This window comes from Eschrichtius robustus, chromosome 1, assembly GCF_028021215.1.
Source record: "Eschrichtius robustus isolate mEscRob2 chromosome 1, mEscRob2.pri, whole genome shotgun sequence".
Classification (NCBI taxonomy): Eukaryota; Metazoa; Chordata; class Mammalia; order Artiodactyla; family Eschrichtiidae; genus Eschrichtius; species Eschrichtius robustus.
The window spans coordinates 94488968-94509850 of record NC_090824.1 but is presented as its reverse complement, the minus strand read 5'-3'; the positions used below and the strand labels follow the sequence as shown (position 1 = coordinate 94509850).

Sequence of the window (20883 nt, the reverse complement as noted above, 5' to 3'; positions counted from 1 at the left end):
GAGGAGATCACGCATTTGTAATATCACAGTAGTGGTCATATCTAGCTGTTCGTGGTTAATTAGTAGGGAACCAGAGATAAAGAAAAAATATGTGAGGCTGTTTGACTATCCTAACAGGACTAAATTATGTTTTCAGTGACAAAGGCAGAGTCACTAATACATTTGTTCCAGGTTGAAATGAATATTGAGACTTGTTGGTGCTACTGGGTCACTGTTGTTATTTTGGGTGTGTTTGGCTATAGCCAATATTGTAATTCACAAGTGTGTTCTCACCATGGGAATGAAAATGGAGGGCTTGTGAAAACAGGGTTCAGGACACTGGAGAGGTGTCCAAGCACAGACTATAAAGGGAAAGAGGATAATTGGCAAGAACATGGAACCTAAGAGGAAAATATGTGGCACGTGGAAAGGAAACAAGTTGGGCAAAGTATAAGTGGCAGAGAAAGTCTAAGAAGCCTGTGTCCTGTACCCAGTGGGACCTGAGGGGCAACAGCCTCTTTCTGACCAGACATCTTCATCACTGATTGCTCCTATTTCTGGAAATATCATATGATGGGTCATTCCCGTAGGATATCTTTTACTAAGTGTGTTTTGTGAAAGACTAGTTCCATGAAACAGTAATCCATGAACATGAAAAATGGGTTCTCTGGTCAAAGAAATTGGGAAGCTCGTCTTCTGTTATATGAGTCATGGCCCTGCAGGAAATATAATTCACTCAGATTGTTCAGGAGTTCTTAATCTCTTGTGTGTGTGTGTGTGTGTGTGTGTGTGTGTGTGTGTGTGTGTGTGTGTGTGTGTGTGTGTTAAAACTCTTGGGAGTTTGGTGAAGTCTATGAAACCAATTTCAGAAAATACATAAAATAAAATACACAAAGATTACAAAAGGATTCCAATTAAATTGAAATTCAGTTAACAAAATATTTTAAAAACAAATTTTTAGTATAGGAATAAATGTGCTTCTTTACTAACCTATTTAAATAACATGATCTAGCATCAGATCTCATAACTAACATAGTTTCAAAGTAGTAATAACAATAAATTCTATTTCAAGATATCAACAAAACCTATAACGTGATATGAAAATACCTGTGATATCTGTTGGTGACAAAGCCAGAGGTGCTGCTAACGTCTTTTGCTTATCTTCATAGCTGAAAGAAAAGCTAAATTTCTTTTAGGAGTTAGTGAAAATAAAGGGGTAGTTTTTTACTGAGCAAGTTCAAAGCTTATTTTTTTTCCCATCCAAGTTCTCCAATCCCCTGTTTTCTATCTATAGATGTCATTGGGGTCCTTAGACTCCCAAGCTAAGAATCCCTAGGAACAGACTTTAATGAAGAGACTGCTTAAGGAAGTGCAGGCAGGGTTAATGAAATAAGGGATGCAGAAGCACCCAGGGAGTAGCGACAACAGGGAAGCTTGGGGCAGAAATGGGGGAGGAGAAATAGTGTTTCTAGAGCCCATGGTAAGCTGGAGTCATGGGGAGGACCTGCCCAAAAAGCTGTAGTCATGAAGGAAGGCAGCTACTGCCAGATAATTGGCACCAAAGCTAAAAAAGCTGTGAAGAAAAAATCATTCTCCTTCTGCCCTTTTTAACTTCTGCAGGTGTCTTCTATTGGCTAAACCCAATAAAAGGTCAGCAGACACAAAGCCTGGGTGAGTCTTTTCACAGGGGTCAGCCTCCAGGGGACTCAGAGCAGGGCACAGAAGGGTGGAAAATGGAGTGGTACGGGAAGACACACCAGGAAAACTAGCCCATTAGGTAGCTATGATTCTTTAGGGAAGATTTTTCCAGATACTCCAGTATACTAACATGTACTGTGATTAGTCAATACATGTATTAATTATTAATTAAATAAGGAGTGTTGATCAAAGCTATCTTATCTCAGGATCCATATTTCAAGGAACATCACAGAGGATCAATATTCTGTAGAACAAAAGTTTCCTGATACTGCTTTAGGATTTCCTGTAAACATGTATTTTACCTGCATTAAGTTATTTAGCTGTCTAGCCAGGTTAGCATATTAGCTAGCAAACACCTGTGAGAGACCAGAAAGACCTGATTTCAGCTTTAATTATTTGGCAGCAGTGACAGTTGAGAATAAGTGTTACGGAAGGAAAATGATAACCTGTCCTGCTTTTTATCAGAGATAGTTGAGAAAGTGCCCATCCTATTATAGCACTTTGGGGAGCCCATCCCCTCATACCTAGCTCAGGACTCCAAACTCCTCTGGCAGGGATTTCATAAATCCCAAATAGTCAGCTTGGGTCCTGGACAGATGAGAGTGCTTACAGCCTTTCCACTGAGAACATCAGCTTGTGGTAACCACTCTAATCACAGGCTCTTTCATTATGTATCTTTTAAACGTCACAAATAAACCATTGTGTATCTGTCACTGCAGTCAGCTAGCTCACCAGGACAGTACCTGGGCATAGATTAGCCAAGAGCTAAAAATTCCTTTGTTGACAGATAAGAGCAAAAAAGAAGGAACTTTTGGATGATTGCTTACAGAAAGGACCCAAATTCTCTACCCCTTCCTGTATCCGCATGATTTGCAATGTGGCTTTGCAGCTCCTCCCTTTAAGTGGTGCAATATATTTCCCCCACTTCCTGTATCTGGGGTGGCCTTGCAACTTGTTTTGGACAATAAAATATTGCAGAGATACCAGAGTGCCAGTTCTGAGCCCAGACCTTAAGATACCTTGCCTGCATCTGTTAGTTCTCTTGGAACTCTGCCCAGCTGCCATGTGAATGAGCCTGAGCTAGGCTGCTGGAGGATGAGAGACCATGTGGATCAGAGTCAAGTTAGACCATGTGTCCCAGCCAAGGCCTCAGACACTGTGAGAGCCCAGCCAAGATCAATAAAGCTGACCTAAGCTGACCATCAAATCATAAAGAAGTCCAGCCAAGACAAGTGAAAGTACAGAGTGGATCCCAGCTTATATTGCTGACCTGCACAATCATGAGCAAAATAAATGGATATTGTTTTCAGCCACTACTTTTTGGGGTGATTTGTTATGCAGCAATAGCTAATTGATACAATAAAGCACAGGATATAACTCTATCTCGCCCCAGTGCACACAATGATGAAAGGAATGTGGGTAACCCAAAAACATTTGTTTTTTTTGCACTTCAAAATGAGTGGAAGATTTTGACAGGTAATACAAAATGGAAGTAGCACAAAAATTCAACTGCACACCTCATATTTGTGCACAGGACTAATGCTGAATAAATAGTTACAGTCGTAGGCACACTGCAGGATGAGGGAGGTAACCATAGTCCATAAAGAGAAAAGTGCAATAAAAAACAGATTCTTATCCTGTATCATGTTTCTGAGAATCTTGAATTTAGCCATGCTAAAGCAACAGTGTTTATGACCTGGCAACCTCTAGCCTCCTCATGATATCTTACTGAATATGCTTCTGTGAATGGGCGGGAGTCTTCACGTCATGGTCTACCTCTGGCAGCTGTGGAGAGGAGTAGTGAGCATCTTGACACAGTATACTTACAGACAATCCACTACTAACTCCAGATCTTTAATGAGAGGATGGGCAACCATCCAAACAATAATGGCTCCTGCTAACCAAAAAAGTATTCTTGTATAAAACAGTGACTGAAAAATTACTCTACCAAGGTCCAAAAAATTTACTTCCTTAAAAAGCAAGTTTAAAGCTGTATAGGAGGACTATCTATGGGTTAAATGTTGTAATGCCAATGCTGACACACAAAAAATAATAATAAAGAACATTTTTGGAAATAAGACGCAAAAATCTTTGGAGTGGCAAATTTCAATCAGTTTGCAACCACTAGAAAAGGCATGGGCTTTGGCACCAGATGGATCTGTTAATGAACTTTGATTCTGCCACTTGCACACTACTATATATAAAATAGATAACTAATAAAGACCTATTGTATAGCAAAGGGAACTTTACTCAATACTCTGTAATGACCTATATGGGAAAAGAATCTAAAAAACAAGGCATGTATGTGTATGTATAGCTGATTCACTTTGCTGTACACCTGAAACTAACACAACATTGTAAATCAACTATACGCCAATAAAAATTTTTAAAAAAGGAAAACAAAGCTACATGGCCTTGTCCATGTTGCTTAACCTCTCTGAACTTATTTCCTGTTTTAGAAGATGGTAAGAGTAATAATTACAATAGACTCACAGGGCTATTGTGAAGATTAAACGAGATAACACAAATCAAACAACTGACACAGTGTCTGGCTCATAGCAAGTGTTCAATAAATCTACACTGCCAGTTCCCTATGTTGAATGCAAAGCATAATCTCCATAAACACTTTGCTTTGGCTCTCATAGTGTTTAAATTGAAAGAGTTTTATCAAAAGCTCAATCACACTCTTTGGAAGCAGTGAAAAGCATGACTGAGTTGTAGATAAAAAGCAAAATGGAGAAAGAATGCATCTTTGTTTGATGCTGTTAGTCACATTCCAGGCACCCTCCAATTTTCAAAGGACTGTGTTCCAAAACTTAATTTGTGAGCCACTTCCTGGAAACAATTTTATAGATGGTGGTTAGATTCTCAAGCCACCTCAGAAGAGTATATTTGGCCCATAAAATGGTTGACTAAAGTACTTTAACTCTGGGTCTCAGAGCAGAGCCACGTGTGGTAGAAGACAAGGATGTAGTGAAGAAGGGGAGAAGGGGCATTGTGAAGAAAAAAAACCAAAAAAGCGTTGGATGAGTAAAAAGTACTAATAGTTATGGTGCGTCCTTTAGATTCCAGACATTGAACTATGTGCATAGTAGTTTTATTATTTAATGTTTATAGCATCTCTTTGACAAAGGCATTTCTCTCATGCTACCTAGAATAAACAACAATAAAACAACCTAGAAGTTCAGAAATATTAATTAATTTGTCCAAAGTCACACAACAAGAAAATAATGAAAGAAGGGAATTTTGAATGTGGTAAAGTCAGTGACCAATCGAGGAGTGACCAGAAAAAATTTTCAGCTAATAGACTTCAGGTTGTGCCACTTTTATAGGGGGAAGATCCTTTCAAGTTATTTGGTTAAATATTACTTTTCAAAAGTGTGTCTGTATGTGTATTCTTATATATATATACATGTATACATATGCACATATACACATATAATGTGTTTAAATAAATATTTGACTGTAATTAAATTAAATCTAGGCAAATGATATGAAAATTTTCAAACAGCACAGGAAGGGATAAAATGAAAGCTAAACATCTCCCACCACCTATAGTTTTTTATCTGTATTCTTCTAGTAAAATACATATAACTATTACTTACACAAAGGAGAACGTGTAATGCATACCTTCTATATCACTTAATAATACATCTTAAAGCTCTTTCTGCATCACCATCGATAGGTCTAACTTCTTCTTTTCACCGACGCAGGGTATTCTGTTCAATACAATTAATTTATTGGCAATCCCCTGTTGAAGGGGAATATTGTTTTCCTGCTGTTTGCTATTACAAGGTACATCCCATTCAGATATCTTAGCATCCTTCTGCAAGTGTATTACTAGGGTAAATCCTGAGCTGTGAAGTTGCTGGCTCAAAGGTCCTGTGAATTAGATTTTTTGATTAATAATGCCAAATTTCCTTTCAGAAATGTTGCACCAGTTTCTAATTCTTCTCATGTTGTCTGCGATGGTTTCTTTCCTCACATCCTCACCAATGCTAAATATCATTGCATTTTTAAATTTTTGCTGAACTTACAAGATAAAAATTGCATCTTATTTTAATTTTCATTTCTTTAATTATGTATGACATTTATCATTTTTTATATGTTTACTGGTCATTTGCATTTATTTTTCTTTAAATTTTTTTCACTTATTAGGTATTTCTATTTTTGCCTATTTTTTTAATTCACATTAGTTTTTTCTTAATTATTTGTACAAACTCTTTGAAAATTAAGGAACTGCCTCTTTGTTTTTCATGGGTCTTGCATATTTTTTTCTTAAGGAATACTTTTTAACAATCAGCCACTTCATCTTCTTAAGCAAATTTCTGATTATGATTTGACTTTCTCTTAAATTGGCTTTCAAGAGAATATGTCCTGGTTATGCTATTAAGAATATTCTGGCATGTGTAAAAGTTATATTTTCTTTTATGAAGTAATAAATTGGCAATCTGGTTTTAAACATACTACTCAGGATTATGTGTGTTTGTGTATATATGTTTTTGAATTTTTGTTAATTTGAGTCCTCCTTGAGAGACAGATGCATTTTTGATGAGCTAAGAAATCATCTTCTGATCCTGCAAGACTGAGCGCAATACATGGGGTCATTGCTAATGCCCTGTTCATGCTACTTTGCAAAGTGGCTCAGTGCGTCCCGTATGCCAGCCATCAGTCAGCTTCTTCTGGCAATTCCCCAACCTTGCCTTCACCCCCTTCATTTCCAACTTTCATGGAGCATTCTGGGCATCAGTAGGAGAAAAATGTGAAGGTAGGTCTTGGGTCTTTGTAAACCAGGAAGAATTCCAGGGAGATGAATTGTTAGGGAGCATGAGATAGCTTTTAATATTTAAGGAGAAGATTAGATGCTGCATAGGGAAGATTCAAGGGATTTGGAACACTGAACCTCTGAACTCTGTGCCCATTGTAAGATCCTCTTAAAGGCTCACATTTATTCATTTCAGTTCATGATTGTTAATGATTAACATTTGTTTACATATTTTGAAGCTTTAAAACCACAGTCTGTCAAACAAATAATTAGTAAATAGTTACATAATTTAAAGGCCTTGAAGTCTTATTCAAGCTCATGCAAAACATGTTGTATTTTTAAATAATTTTATGCCTATTTCACATTAAAATCTTCTCAAATAATAAGGAAAACCATCCTAGTACTATTTTTAAAAGATAAAAGTGACCATTCAACAGGATCAGTTACTTCTTCAATGTTTTAAATTAGATGTCAGGACTGATTTTAGACAGAGAATCATGCCATAAGAACTTCTTGTCATTTTATAAATTGTCTAATTACTTTTGGGGGAAATGCCAATTCTACAACTCTATAATAAAAAGTAACAGTAATAAGTGGATTCTATATGTCTTTGCCCATAACTTTATAGTGACCCTTGAGCATTGATTCTCTACTCTGGTGTCATAGTGCTTTACATGCTTTTCCGGTGAAAAGCACATTCTTCAGGCATTTAGCAACATTTGATATTATAATATTACAATATCTATAATATTATCATGTGGTCTGTAAGTGAATGAGAATTTACAAAAAAGCAAAATACCCAAAACCATGAGGAGCTATAGCTAATTATTTCTGGTTTTGCAATTTTGAGATGCTGATTTATTATATATATACATGCATATCTGTATATATCCATCCAACAATAAATACTACCATTTATGAGTATGTGGTTCATATATATGAAGTATAGCTATAAATGAATTTGTGTATGAATAGAATTAATATATCTATGGAGTGAAATGTACTTATAAACGTATATGAACTAAATTCTTAAGACAGTATCTGAACAATATATGAATACCATAATGTGTGTTATTCATTCAAAACACATATTATTTGAAAAATGCCAAATATTTTTAACATCCCCTTTGTAGCAAAATGTATTTGTGCATATTTGCACAACCCGCTTTAATACACTGTGGACAAAGGGAAGCATCCTTGATTCAAGGGCAACTACGGTCTGGTTCCAATAACGAGGGTTTAGAAAATGCTCTTTTTTTCCTTTAAACTCTTCAGAGAACAAAGATTCTCTAGCCACAGATCTTTAACAGCTTCTGTCTAGATGCAGGTAGATTGTACAATATAAAGTATAAACAGCAGATGTTAATTTGAATTTAAATGCAATTGAATTGTCCATCAAAAGGAATGTCGATCCAATTTATAATTAGCCTCCAAATAAATGAAAACCTATTCCTATCTAAAATGAAGCTTAGGTCTATTTATAGAACAGTCATCAGATCATGTGCTTCCACTGCTTACAGACAGAACGCGCTCTTCCCTAATGGGCTTTTAAATCCATGTAACTGTCAGCAAAGAAAAAACAAACTAAATGGGCAGATGATACTACATTAGCCAAGCTTCCCTTTTCCTCCAGCAGTCAGAAGGTCTGATAAGGTCCTTGTGCCCATCTGCCATTTTCTAGAATGAACTCAGACTCTATCCTGAGAAAACTGGGAAATATAAATCTTCTGATGCAGTTTACCCTAACAACAAGATGAATTAGAAGTGATTACAGTTTTCCTCAGGAGGAAACTTCTTGATAGAATATCATTTATTTGTATCTGGGCTCACTGGATTACAGAATCCAATGAGAATTTCTAACATGTCATCTTTTCTATAACAATTTTGTTCTGCCCATAAGTAACTAAAGGAACTAGACAAGAACAGATGCCAAATTCCCTCATTATGTGGATTCTAAACACAAGTGTCTTCAGAGTCTACAAACAAAAACGTGAACACATTTCAGGGAACTCAGTTAAATAATCATTCTGCATGCTGTTAGCAATATTATATTGTTTTCTGACCTTCAGACATGTCTTCCTATGACCTTTTCCTCCTTTCACATTAAATGTTTAACCTCTCTTTGCTTGTGAAGCCTTCCAGACTCTGCGCTTTTCGACTTTGTCTTAATTCCCCCTAATACTTCTTCCACTGCATCACCTTTCCCTTCTCTCTGTTGACAAGATGAATCCTTGACCCTATTTCATCTCAAAAAAATGTTCATTTAAGACAGACTTTCTACAGTTAAAACAGTCTAATTATTCAATAGCTGTCATCTAATTTTTTTAAACAAGATTCAGGCGGTGAGGGAGAAACGTTTGGTTCCCATGACCAAGCATCAATATAATGTATTGCTTGACATCATATTGCTTATAATGTTTTCAACAGTTTTCGCCACAGTGACACGCATGGATAACATTCTGATCAACGACCCAACCTCATAAGTGAACCCAGGTATGGGAGCTACAACCAATGTGCCAGACATAACTCCACATGACACTTCTTTCCCACTCAAGAGAGCATGACAGGATGTAAATAAGTCAGACCAACATCATTATACCAGTGATCAAGACTACTTTAATTTCTTAAAATAAAAAGGGGGATAATTTGCAAATGTTGACACTTTATTAATAGCAACAAATTACTCACCACACACCTCAGAAGTGATCACAGCTCATCAGTGTGTTGTATCTCTGTAGTTAAGACCTCCTGCTACATACTGTCATTTTCTCATATACTTTCTCTAAACCTTGTCATTCACCAAACAACGTTAGGTATACTACAAAAAGTAATTTATTGATTTTGTAGCTAGATTTAAAAATAAGTGAGATCAGTAAAATCCAATGAGATATACAAAAGTTTTTGAATTAAAAAACGGGGGGCAGCTAAGCATGGAAGAACATCAGATGTGGGCGAAGTTAAGCCTAGTCAGACTAGAGAAGAGGAAACCAAAAACACATTACAAACACTTGGAGTTGACAGGTTAATCTACCCACTTCTCAGAATCTCTGGCATCAGATAAAATCTAAAAATGCCTAAAATCTGAAAAGCTGTTGACTAGTGCTTGTGATACTATAGAACTGTGCTGTTCAATGTGGTAGCCAGTAGCCACCCGTGGCTATTTAAATTTAAATGAAAATGAATTAAAATGTATTAAAATTAAAAACTCAGTTCTGCAATCACACTAGTCACACTTACAACCTATAGTTTGAAAGCAATGCTGTCCAATGGAACTTTAAGAAAAGGGAAATGTTCTATAGCTGTGCTGTCCAATATGTGTAGCCACTAGCATTGCGGCTATTGAGCATTTAAAATACAGTTAGTGCGGGATTCCCTGGTGGCGCAGTGGTTGAGAATCCGCCTGCCAATGCAGGGGACACGGGTTCGAGCCCTGGTCTGGGAGGATCCCACATGCCGCGGAGCAACTAGGCCCGTGAGCCACAATTACTGAGCCTGCGCATCTGGAGCCTGTGCTCCGCAACAAGAGAGGCCACGATAGTGAGAGGCCCGCGCACCGCGATGAAGAGTGGCCCCCGCTTGCCACAACTAGAAAAAGCCCTCGCACAGAAACGAAGACCCAACACAGCCATAAATAAATAAATATTTTTTAAAAAATAAAATAAAATACAGTTAGTGCAAATAAGGAACTGAAATTTTAATTTAATTTTAATTAAGTTAAATTTAAATTTAAATAGCTATATGTGGCTAGTGGCTACCATATAGAACATTTCCACCACTGCAGAAAATTCTATTAGACAGTGCTCCTCTAGAACCATAGGATCCCTCATGCTGGAATGCCAAAAGGAGGGAAGGGAAGAACGTAAGAAGTAGGGGTGGTGCTGGAGCAGAAAAATAATATTTTCTCTCCACCTACTATCTGCCAAGCACTTTGTTATAGGCTTTCCATATGTCATTTTACTTAATCTTCACAGCCCCCAAATTGCTATTGACCTAACAGTAGAGACTCAGATAAGATATGAATCCACATCTACACGACATCTCATGCCATACTCTTTCCACTACTCCTTGACATCAATACGATCATGAATGGTGTTCATACAGTCAACATATACTTATCAAAAAAAAAAAAAAAAGATTAAAGAATGAGGCGTCATGTCATTAAGGCATGTAAAAACAAAGGAAATGCTACTTTATATATCGGGCAACAAACATATGAAATGTGTTACTTTGAGAGATAGTATAGACTTAAAAGGAAACAGAATTAAAGAAAATGAATGACTGATAGTTTCATTATTAAGGGAAGCCAGAAATGAGTGAATTGCCAAAAGTAAAACTGTAGTAACAGTGATCATCATAACAATAGCTATCATTTATTGAATCCTTACTGTGCTCAATAATTCATGCTCATAATCACCCACCCTCTGAAGTACAGGTGAGAGTGTCACTGTCAGAGATAAAATTGCAGTCTGGAAAGCAGAAAGGTCTGACTGATTAACCTCTTTCTTATCTTCTTAAAGTGAAATTTCCCAATGCCTTTTCACAGGTACATACAACAAAGTGATGAAAGAATAGATAATGTCCAATATCAGTCAGTGAAGAAATGCACTGCCATTATTGAAAGTCCTCGTTTAAATTTTAATTTGCCAGTTTCTTAATTATCCCTGCATATGTCCTAATTTTTCCCCTAAGCTTTATATCTGGTGATCATAATCATCTGCAAGGCTGACATTAAAATTTGCTAGGTTGGTAGGTTTGGGAGAATAACTTAATTTTCATGTACCTTTTACAGCCCTGTCCGGTTATTGTTGATATTAGAAAGAATCTCAGTCCATCTTGGCCTTCTTAATATTTTCTCCTTTCTAGTTTTTATCATCAGTCATAGAGGCAGAACTGTTATGGATGAGAGTACATTTAAGGAAATAATAAAGACTCTTGGCTGTCTGCAATATCCATCTCATAGTGGCTGGAAATAACTTCAGGAAAGCTAATTATTAAATAATTAATAACAATAATCCCTTAATTAAAAATACTGTGTTAACACGTAACTCAATCCTTGGCACATAAAGCTCATTCAACAATTGTTTCCTTTTCCCCCTTTCCTACTCTTAACTCCTTGGTCTGTCAGATCATAATATAAATTGTGATCACAAGTAAATTTGGCTCAGTGTTTTCCTCTTTGATTCAAGATCACCACAGAAAACAACATTTCTATTCCAGATCCTCTCTGTATATGGCTTTAGGAGAATAACTGCCAATTCTGACTTTCAAACCTCCTATAGTTACTATTTATGCTAATGGATACTTAGGCTACATATATTTCAAAACATTATCAAATTAGGATCACACATCTAAAGAATATTTGTGTATCTTAATAAGGACATATATTCTTGGAAATATACTACTTTACCTTATCAGTGGGCTAAAACAAGGTGAGGAAAATATATTCTTATTTTATGTGCAAGATAACTTTAGAAATTGTCCACATTGATTGAATAATTTATGACAGATCTTGGGGCAGAGTATAATGTAGCCATTATAGAGAATGAAGTAAATCCATTATTATTAGAATGGAAAGAGTTCCAAGATATAAAGTTATGTGAAAACCACCAGATGTACAAGTATGTGTATGATATGATTTTTTTTAAGCAACCTGAAAAGTTGAATGGTTTTCAAATTGATACATGAGACAGAGAGTGATGGATGGACGCTGATATGTTATTGTTATTATTATCATTATCATTAGGCATCACACAAACGCAAAAATCAATAGTAGTTTTGTCTATGGAGGGTGGGGTTGTGAGACATTTATATTTTATCTTGTACTTACATACAATTTAAATTTTCTAATCATGTACACGTATTACTTTTAAAAAATATCATCAGAAATTATATGGGCGGGGCTTCCCTGGTGGCGCAGTGGTTGAGAGTCTGCCTGCCAATGCAGGGGACACGGGTTCGAGCCCTGGTCTGGGAAGATCCCACATGACGCGGAGCAAGTGGGCCCGTGAGCCACAACTGCTGAGCCTGCACGTCTGGAGCCTGTGCTCCGCAACAAGAGAGGCCGCGATGGTGAGAGACCCGCGCACCGCGATGAAGAGTGGCCCCCGCTTGCCACAACTAGAGAAAGCCCTTGCACAGAAACGAAGACCCAACACAACTAAAATAAATAAATAAATAATTAATTTAAAAAAAAAAAGTTCTTCAAAATTATTAAAAAAAAAAAAAAAAAAGAAATTATATGGGCATTGACATTTTGATCCACTTCTGTTAGCCTACTTCTCTCTATTTAAAAAAAAAAGTAGTATGTTATTTTTAAACAATCTTTGGTATTATTGATAAGAGGCTTAACTGAGCCATCATTTTCTCTGTCAAATTCACATTGCCAAATGGCTGGATTTTTAAAGGACTGCCTTCTAAAATAACAGAGCAATCCTGGTTTGGGCTCATAACTACTTGGTCAAAGAAATATCAACTGGTCATGATTGCCCTCCTGAAAAAAAAATCAAGGCTTGCATCTTCAAAGAAAGAGAAGTCATATAATATCCTCTATTTACTTATGACTACCTTCAGTAACTCCACCTTCTTTTGTACGTTGCCGGATTCAAATCTGGCTTGGATGAATTATTATTTGAAACCTAGTCAAGGCTCCACCAATGTCCGGATACAGTAAAAGCCAGTGAAATCTCCCATTATTTTGACAAAATGCTATAGAATTTAAGAAGCTAACTACATTGAAACAAAGGGTAGGTCATGGGGGAATAGACCTAGCACCTTTCCAGAAACAGAACACCTATTACCAGTAAAGACTTGTGATCTAATGTTCTTCACTCCATTCCCTTTTTTTAAAGAAAGGGAATGTAGTAAGTTTTCTTTCATTCAGGAAAAAAATCTAATATTCATACTGGAACAAGAACTGACAGCCATTACACTTTGAGGGTTTGATGACACCTTGGCAATTGCTCCTTTGGTCCAATGAATCAGGCATGACTAACAATTTCAATCTTTTCTATTTTATACAAAAAGACCAAGTCAGGATTGACAGCCTTTTAGAAACTGGGTGGCAGAGAGTTAAGCCCTGTTTTTGTTTGGCACATGAGCACTGGTGAGGACCAGTACAACAGACTTAGCCAGGCAACAGGCACCAAGAAATGATTTGGGCTTCAGATTTCTTCCTCACATCCCAGATTTGTATACATTCTTAAATAAAATATTCAGGAGTTACAGACGTAGAAAACAATCTTATGGTTACCAGGGGGGAAAAGGGGAGAGGGATAAATTAGGAGATTGGGATTGATGTATACACACTACTGTATATAAAATATATAACTAATAAGGACCTACTGTGTAGCACAGGGAACTCTACTCAATACTCTGTAATGACCTATATGGGAAAAGAATCTAAAAAAGAGTGGATATATGTATAACTGATTCACTTTGCTGTACAGCAGAAAGTTAACACAACATTGTAAATCAACTATACTCCAATAAAAATTTTAAAAAATTAGAAAATAAGTAAAATATTCAGAAATTTTACAATGTTCTCAAGATCTTTGAATTGAAAGAATAGAATGTGTTATACTGCAGTGGTGGATAAACATACAAAGTTTTCAAAATTCCCATTTTCAATGAATGTGTCTTAGGGTTAGCTTCTTTTCCTCATAGAACCTCTAATAGAAAACTTGCTTATTACATGGTCGACACTTGTTTAGAAGCCCAAACTGGTAAATATTCTTCCAACATTTGCAAAAGTGTATTCCATGGAACACTGATCCCTTGGGATATTTCTTGAAGGTGAGGATTCCATGATCAAAATATTTTGGAAGCATTTTGTACTATATTCTCATATTGGTAATTCACAGTGTACATCTGCATATTCCAGATTCTGAGTAGTCAAAAAAAATAACCAGTTTAAATTTGTTTAACATCTTATTTCTGAATCTTTTTCTTTATCATGGAAATACTTTCCTGATGCATTAATTAATATTTTATTGAATTAATAGTCTATGTAGAGGATACTCTGGGAAACACAAGATAATTCTACCTGTTGGTAATAATAGAATGGTCATGGGCCCAGCTACCACAGAAGACAGTGAGTGTCTCAAAGAGAAAGCAGATGAAAAGAAGAGATCCACGTGCTAGGTCTGTGGCCCAGTCAGCATCCTGAAATTAGAGTAATTAGACTCCTTATTGGTAAATATTCTTGCCTTATTGCCACTCAAATTTGGACCAGAGGCAGAGTGAAATAAACCACTAGGAGAGAAGGGGATGCTCTTTAGTTATCCCTAGAGATCAACCCAATCTCAATTATAAATGAAAATAGTAAGCCCAGAGATATTATATGACATGCCCAAGACCACTCTGGTGGTCAGAAGCAGGCCTGGATTGAGAACCCAGTCTTCTGAATCTGATGCCAGAGTACTTCTTAGCAGCCCACACCAACTTCTGCCCAGTGATGAGCAGAAAGCCTATTGATTGAACCAAATATAATTGAATATTAATATTACTTTTGGATCCATTACAGCCATGATGAGAAATGAACAATTAAAGACATTTAAAAATTGTTTAATGTTTCTTTTTTGCTTTATAATTTCTATTGTTCCTAATACTTTGAATGTATAAGTGGAAAACAATAGAATGTACAGCAGTATAGTGTAGTGGATAGTACAGTGGCTAGACATTACCCATCTACTAAGCACAGAAAACAACAGCCTACAAGCTTCTAAAGAATCACAAATTAAAAATCACCTACTCTAACATCAGCAACAGTAGCATTAACAGTAGCAATGCAATCTATCCCAATCCAGATGGTGCTGGGCTTCAGCTCACATTGGGGTATGGCTTGTACACACCTATGACCACAGGGTGGTCTTTTTCATATTGCTCTAAAGTCAACTGCTCCTGGGGCTCCATTGTCTCCTGTTGCATCTTTTCACTTCAGAGACAAATATGGCCTTGGGAGAGGCTGTGAAGTCAATGCAATTGGGCTTAACGGAAATCACAAAGTGTCCTCCATTACATAGGAAGGTGTGGGCATTCAGGGCTACAATCTGGGTCTGGTCTGGCTGGGCCATGTCGGCAAAGATCACATCCACCATTGCAATGAGCTTGTGGTATTTGTGTGAGTGCTGAGCATCTTCAATGACAGGGATAATGTTGGTTCTCTTCTTGGCCAAATTAATGAGGTCACAGCCGGGGCAGTGGGAAAACTTAACTGCACAGACCAGACCCTGTTGGCCTATGATGTCAGAGACATGGGAGAGTGTGGTACCCAAGGCAGCCCTGAGGTAGAGCACCTTGGCCTCTGGCTTGATGTGGTATATATTTCCTGAGCACAGAGCCCAAGACTGCTGCAGACAGCTTGGAATGGAAGGGGGTTTTGCTTTACTTAATCCGGGGGGTTAAACAGAGGTGAACTCCTATCATCCCTCATCTGTATTTCTGTAAGACTCTAAGCATAAACTTCCTTATGATAATAATAATAGGAAGAAGAAGAACAACAACAACTAGTAGTAGTAGTAGTAGCAGTGACACTTCCTGTTTTCTTTATCTCTAATATGGTTCTAACTGCTTTAAATAGGTTAACTCATTTACTCCCTATAATAATTCCGAGGTAGGTAATACTACGTTTCTCACTTTACAAAATGTGGGAACTATAGACCAGCTAGTTTTTAAACCTTGCCCCAAAATCTCACGGCTCTATGTGGCAGAGACAGGATTTAAACTCAAGCAGTCTGACCCCACAGGTTATAGTCTTTAAGCATTATGTATATTGCCTTGTAGGTGTCTGCTGATGGTTATTTTCCTAAAATCACCTAGAGAGCATCTTTAAAACAGACACTGTAGTCCTCTCTCCAAGATACTCTGATCCATTCTAGACTAGGTAGTTTCAAAAAGCACAAGAGGTTCATCTGGAGGTTCAGATCCAAGGACCCATGTTTGGGAGCCATTGATTTAGAGCCTTTCTCTCTTGGCTGGTTGCCTTATTCATCAAGGATACTGCCTAGGTTCACAGAAGCCAGGAGAGGAGGGAGGACACAAAGGGTAGCTAGACTGGCTAAACCAGCACCTTGTCCCAGGAAGTCTTCACATCCCCTTCTCACACTATGAAATCCTTGAGGACAAGGACAAAACATTAGTCAGATTTGGACCTTCCATGATGGTTAGACTAGTGCCTGATTCATAGTAGATGCTCAGTTAATACTTACTGTCTAGGTTTCTGGGTGAATATTTTTGATAAAAAGCAATAAAATAATGGTTTTTCCAAAGAGACTAAGAAGGGTCTTCTAACTAATAATTGCCTATTGCTCTGATAATAAAAGAGTCATAAAAATCTCTACAACATAGTAAATAGGAGGTATAGCAAGAGAGCTTAATCACCATATTAACACAAAGGAAGGAATGAGAAGGGCAAGAACAAATGGGTGCAAAGGAGGAAGTCATGCTTAACTGATGTCTGGTTTGACAAACTACATATCAATTTAGAGATTAAATATAATCATCTAGGTTCATTTGACTACATTCATTAAATAAAACGAGTGTATTTTTTTAAAATTCTTTCAAGGCTGGCTTCATAGGACCCTCAGATGAACTTACCCACTCACCCTCCCTTCCACTACTGCCTAATAGCCCCACCACAGGCTAATGGGCAAACAGTCCTCAGCAACCATTTATCTTTTTTGAAGTCTTCTCCTTAGAGCTCCCTTTAAGAAGAGCAGTGGGTTTTCCCTTGAACTTATTTTCTCTCTCTTAGTTGTTTGTTTTCTTTCAAGCATGTTGGAGAGGCTTCTTTGCTGTTTGTTTCTGAAGCAAATCAGGGACACCAATTTGTTCTTTGTGGATTTTTGAAAGCTACCCCAGTGGGAGCCACTTGCTTTGACCAGGATTTCTGCCTGTGGATGATGGGGAGGGAGAACTCAGAAAGGCTATTAAGACAGATAGGAATGCTATAGCTAGGTGAACACATTAATGATGCAGAGCTGAGAAGCAGAACTCCTGATTTTGAGGAGATGCAACCAATGAGCACATGGAGACAAGACTACCCAAGCACCAGCATTTACCTCTGTGCAGGTGTGTACTAAGTAGAAATTTCTGGCTGAGATAGAAAATCCTGTTCTCTTTAGACATGGGGGTGCAGCACAGATGTGACACTGCAGGTAGAGAAAAATCTTCATGGCCTCTGAAGCTAGAAGGAAGTTGACAGTTCATTTTAGGGTGATGGGAAAAGCATCCTGGCTGAGGGGTGGGTGGAAAAGTTCTCAACTCGCTCAAAACCTGTACATTTTAATCCTGGCTCTGCCATTAACTGGCATTGTATCCCTGTCCAAATCACTTCATCTCCCTGCCTCCCAGGGTTCCCCCATCTGTAAAACCAACAGATCCAAACTGTTGGCCAAGTGCTCCTTTCCATTTTAATGTGCTGCCTTCAGATTAACAAAGATACACGCATATTTATATCTAATAAGATAAAAGCCTGGGCTTCCCTGGTGGCGCAGTGGTTGAGAATCTGCCTGCCAATGCAGGGGACACGGGTTCGAGCCCTGGTCTGGGAAGATCCCACATGCCGCGGAGCAACTAGGCCCGTGAGCCACAATTACTGAGCCTGCGCGTCTGGAGCCTGTGCTCCGCAACAGGAGAGGCCGCGATAATGAGAGGCCTGCGCACCGCGATGAAGAGCGGCCCCCACTTGCCGCAACTAGAGGAAGTCCTCGCACAGAAACGAAGACCCAACACAGCCATAAATAAATAAATAATTAAAAAAAAAAAAAAAAAGATAAAAGCCTTTGACTTTTTACCTTAAGTTGACTTTCAGGAAAAACAAACTATATAAGAAAATGAATGTATACTGGGAATTTATTTTTTAAAACAACCTTCAAAGTATATAGCCAGAGATCAATTTTATATACCTTTTACCCAGTCATCTACATATTCCTAAATTTCTGTATAGAGCAAATGATAATAAATCTCAAGCCCTATAAAGACACTGAATTATCAGAAGAAAAGGCACTACAGTATCTGTTTATGACAAAAGAAAATAAAATTTTTAGAAGTGTATTGAAAGATAATGTAAGATGAATAAATGTTTTTAAAATGCAAAACCAATTATCTTATTATCCTGATAGAACTACTAGTTTTATTTATGCATATTATCGATACACACATGCTGTATTTACATTGTTATAATAATGGTATACATAGAATTTCATATTCACTATTTTTACATATATTATCTCATAAACATACCTTATTTTGCTACGTAATTATTATTTTAATGGCTTCATAGCATTAAACTGTGTTGATGTACCATAATCTATAAAATCATTATTTTGCTGGACTTTTAGTTTGTCTCCAACTTTTTGCTACTAATATTGATTGCAATAAAATTTTTTTATGGTCAGCTTTTGTTTCTGTTCAAATGTTTCCATAAGAGAAGAATTTTGAAGGCAATGGATATGAGTAAATTTGTGGCTTTTGCTGCAAATGGTCATGTTACTTTCTAAAGGGATTATCAATTAATAATGTCACCAACAAGGAATGCACATATCATTTTTACCAAAACTTCACCATCTTTAACGGTGATCATTTTTGTGACGTAATATTTTATGCATTTCAGAACTGGCAGAGTGACAATGATGTGTATGACAAAGGGTCCTCAATAAATATGTTTCAACCCTCCTCATTAAAACTGTGGACTTAACTTGGAGATTCATTTATTCATTCATTCACTCTAATGCACTTGTTCATTAATTCATGCATTCAAAAACCTTTCATTGGGCACAATTATGTAATGAAAATATGTGAGGCCCTGGCTATACACAGTTATACTTTCCCTTAATGGCTCACTTTCTCAAAGAGAGAAATCTATGTGAGCACATATGTGGTCTCTGCCTTCATCCCAATGTGTTTCAGGATGCGTAAGGACTCAGGGGAGAAGACAAAAAAAAGCTCATTATTTTTCCTTCATAGCATACTTTCAACAAAACATACTAGGTATCGCCAATTATCAGGACTAGTTTCTTAATCCATGCCATGAATGAGCAAACTACTTCTAAAGGTGTGACACAGCTTATTTTCAGAGGCAGAAAGTTTTGCAAAGAAATTGGTAAGAACTGTAATCAGCTAAATACTTATTCCAAAGTTCTCCTACTTCCTCTTATACTGGCTTTCTCTTCTTATGCGTGCCCACTACGGTGTTCAAAACATATTAGGTACCTAATAAATTGTGATTTTTATGACTCTTTCTCCTTCATCGCTAAGCCTGTATACCATCTTCTTTAGATTCAAATCCCTTTACCTGAAAAATTCCGCCAGGCCCATACGCCAACATATTTAACTGTTCTCAATGTTAACCCTCCCTCAAAACAACAACAAGCATCAAGTGCTTAAAATATGCCATGCACTGCAGTATATTATTTTTTGTAATTCTTACGAAATCTGCTTTATACACTATTTATTAGAGAAATTATATAATTGACCAAGGTCACAGAGCTGATAGGTGAGAGAGTTGGGATTTCCATTAAGATTATCTCTAAATTCCTTTTTTTTTTTCTTTTGGCCATGCCAAGCAGCTTGCGGGATCCCAGTTCCCTGACCAGGGATTGAACCCGTGCCCTCAGCAGTGAAAGCATGGAACCCTAATCACTAGACCGTCAGGAAATACTCTCTAAACTCTTCTTTGATTCTATCTTGTATTATTATAGTGTTCCAACTCTGGAGAAAGGCTTAGTACCTATGCCCAGTCTCCTTACAGTACTACCTATCTACTGGATGGTATTCAGGGGAACCAAAATGGGGGAAAAAACATATAAATGTGCTAGGCAAATTTTTCTATGATAAAATAAGTGGTCAAATCCATCAATTCCATCCACACCTTAACAGACTAGATGACTCAGAATGGTCATTATTAAATAGTCACCATTTCCACGGTGATTAACTTAATTGGATAGTATTGTTAAGATATGACCTCAGTTTTTATTGTAAACTATAATCTCTGGCCCCATATTTTACTGTGGCTCATTAATGATCCTGGACACATACAAAATGGGCCCTCACACATATGAATCGTATTCTGAAAGAAAGTATACTTCTACACCTCACATGGAGAAGTTTCAAGTCACTATTGATACTGCATTTGGAAGCCATAGTGCCAGCGTGGGTTAAATTTTGCTCTGAATTAGGTTTTATTGCTCATGAATATCTTAAGATGATCATGTCTGAACCATAGCCAAAATTAAACAGTGCTAACAACTGAAGTGAGAGTCCCTCACAAATCACCTTTAAATGCCACCTATAAGGAAAAAAACTGAATTTTTATTACCATTTGACCTTTCCTTAGCTAAGATCTCATCAAGTTCCAATGGTACAGAGTGACATGCCACTCTCTTCTCTAACAAAAGAGGTTTGCTACTAATGCCGAAGGTTACTGTGGATTCTGTACTACCAAA

The 20883-nt window shown here is 37.2% G+C and overlaps 1 pseudogene; it reads right to left on the bottom strand.

Annotated features, from left to right (window-relative positions):
* Positions 1-15259: 15259 nt before the first annotated feature.
* LOC137762372 (rRNA 2'-O-methyltransferase fibrillarin pseudogene) lies at positions 15260-19756 on the bottom strand (annotated as a pseudogene).
* Between the last annotated feature and the right edge of the window lie 1127 nt (positions 19757-20883).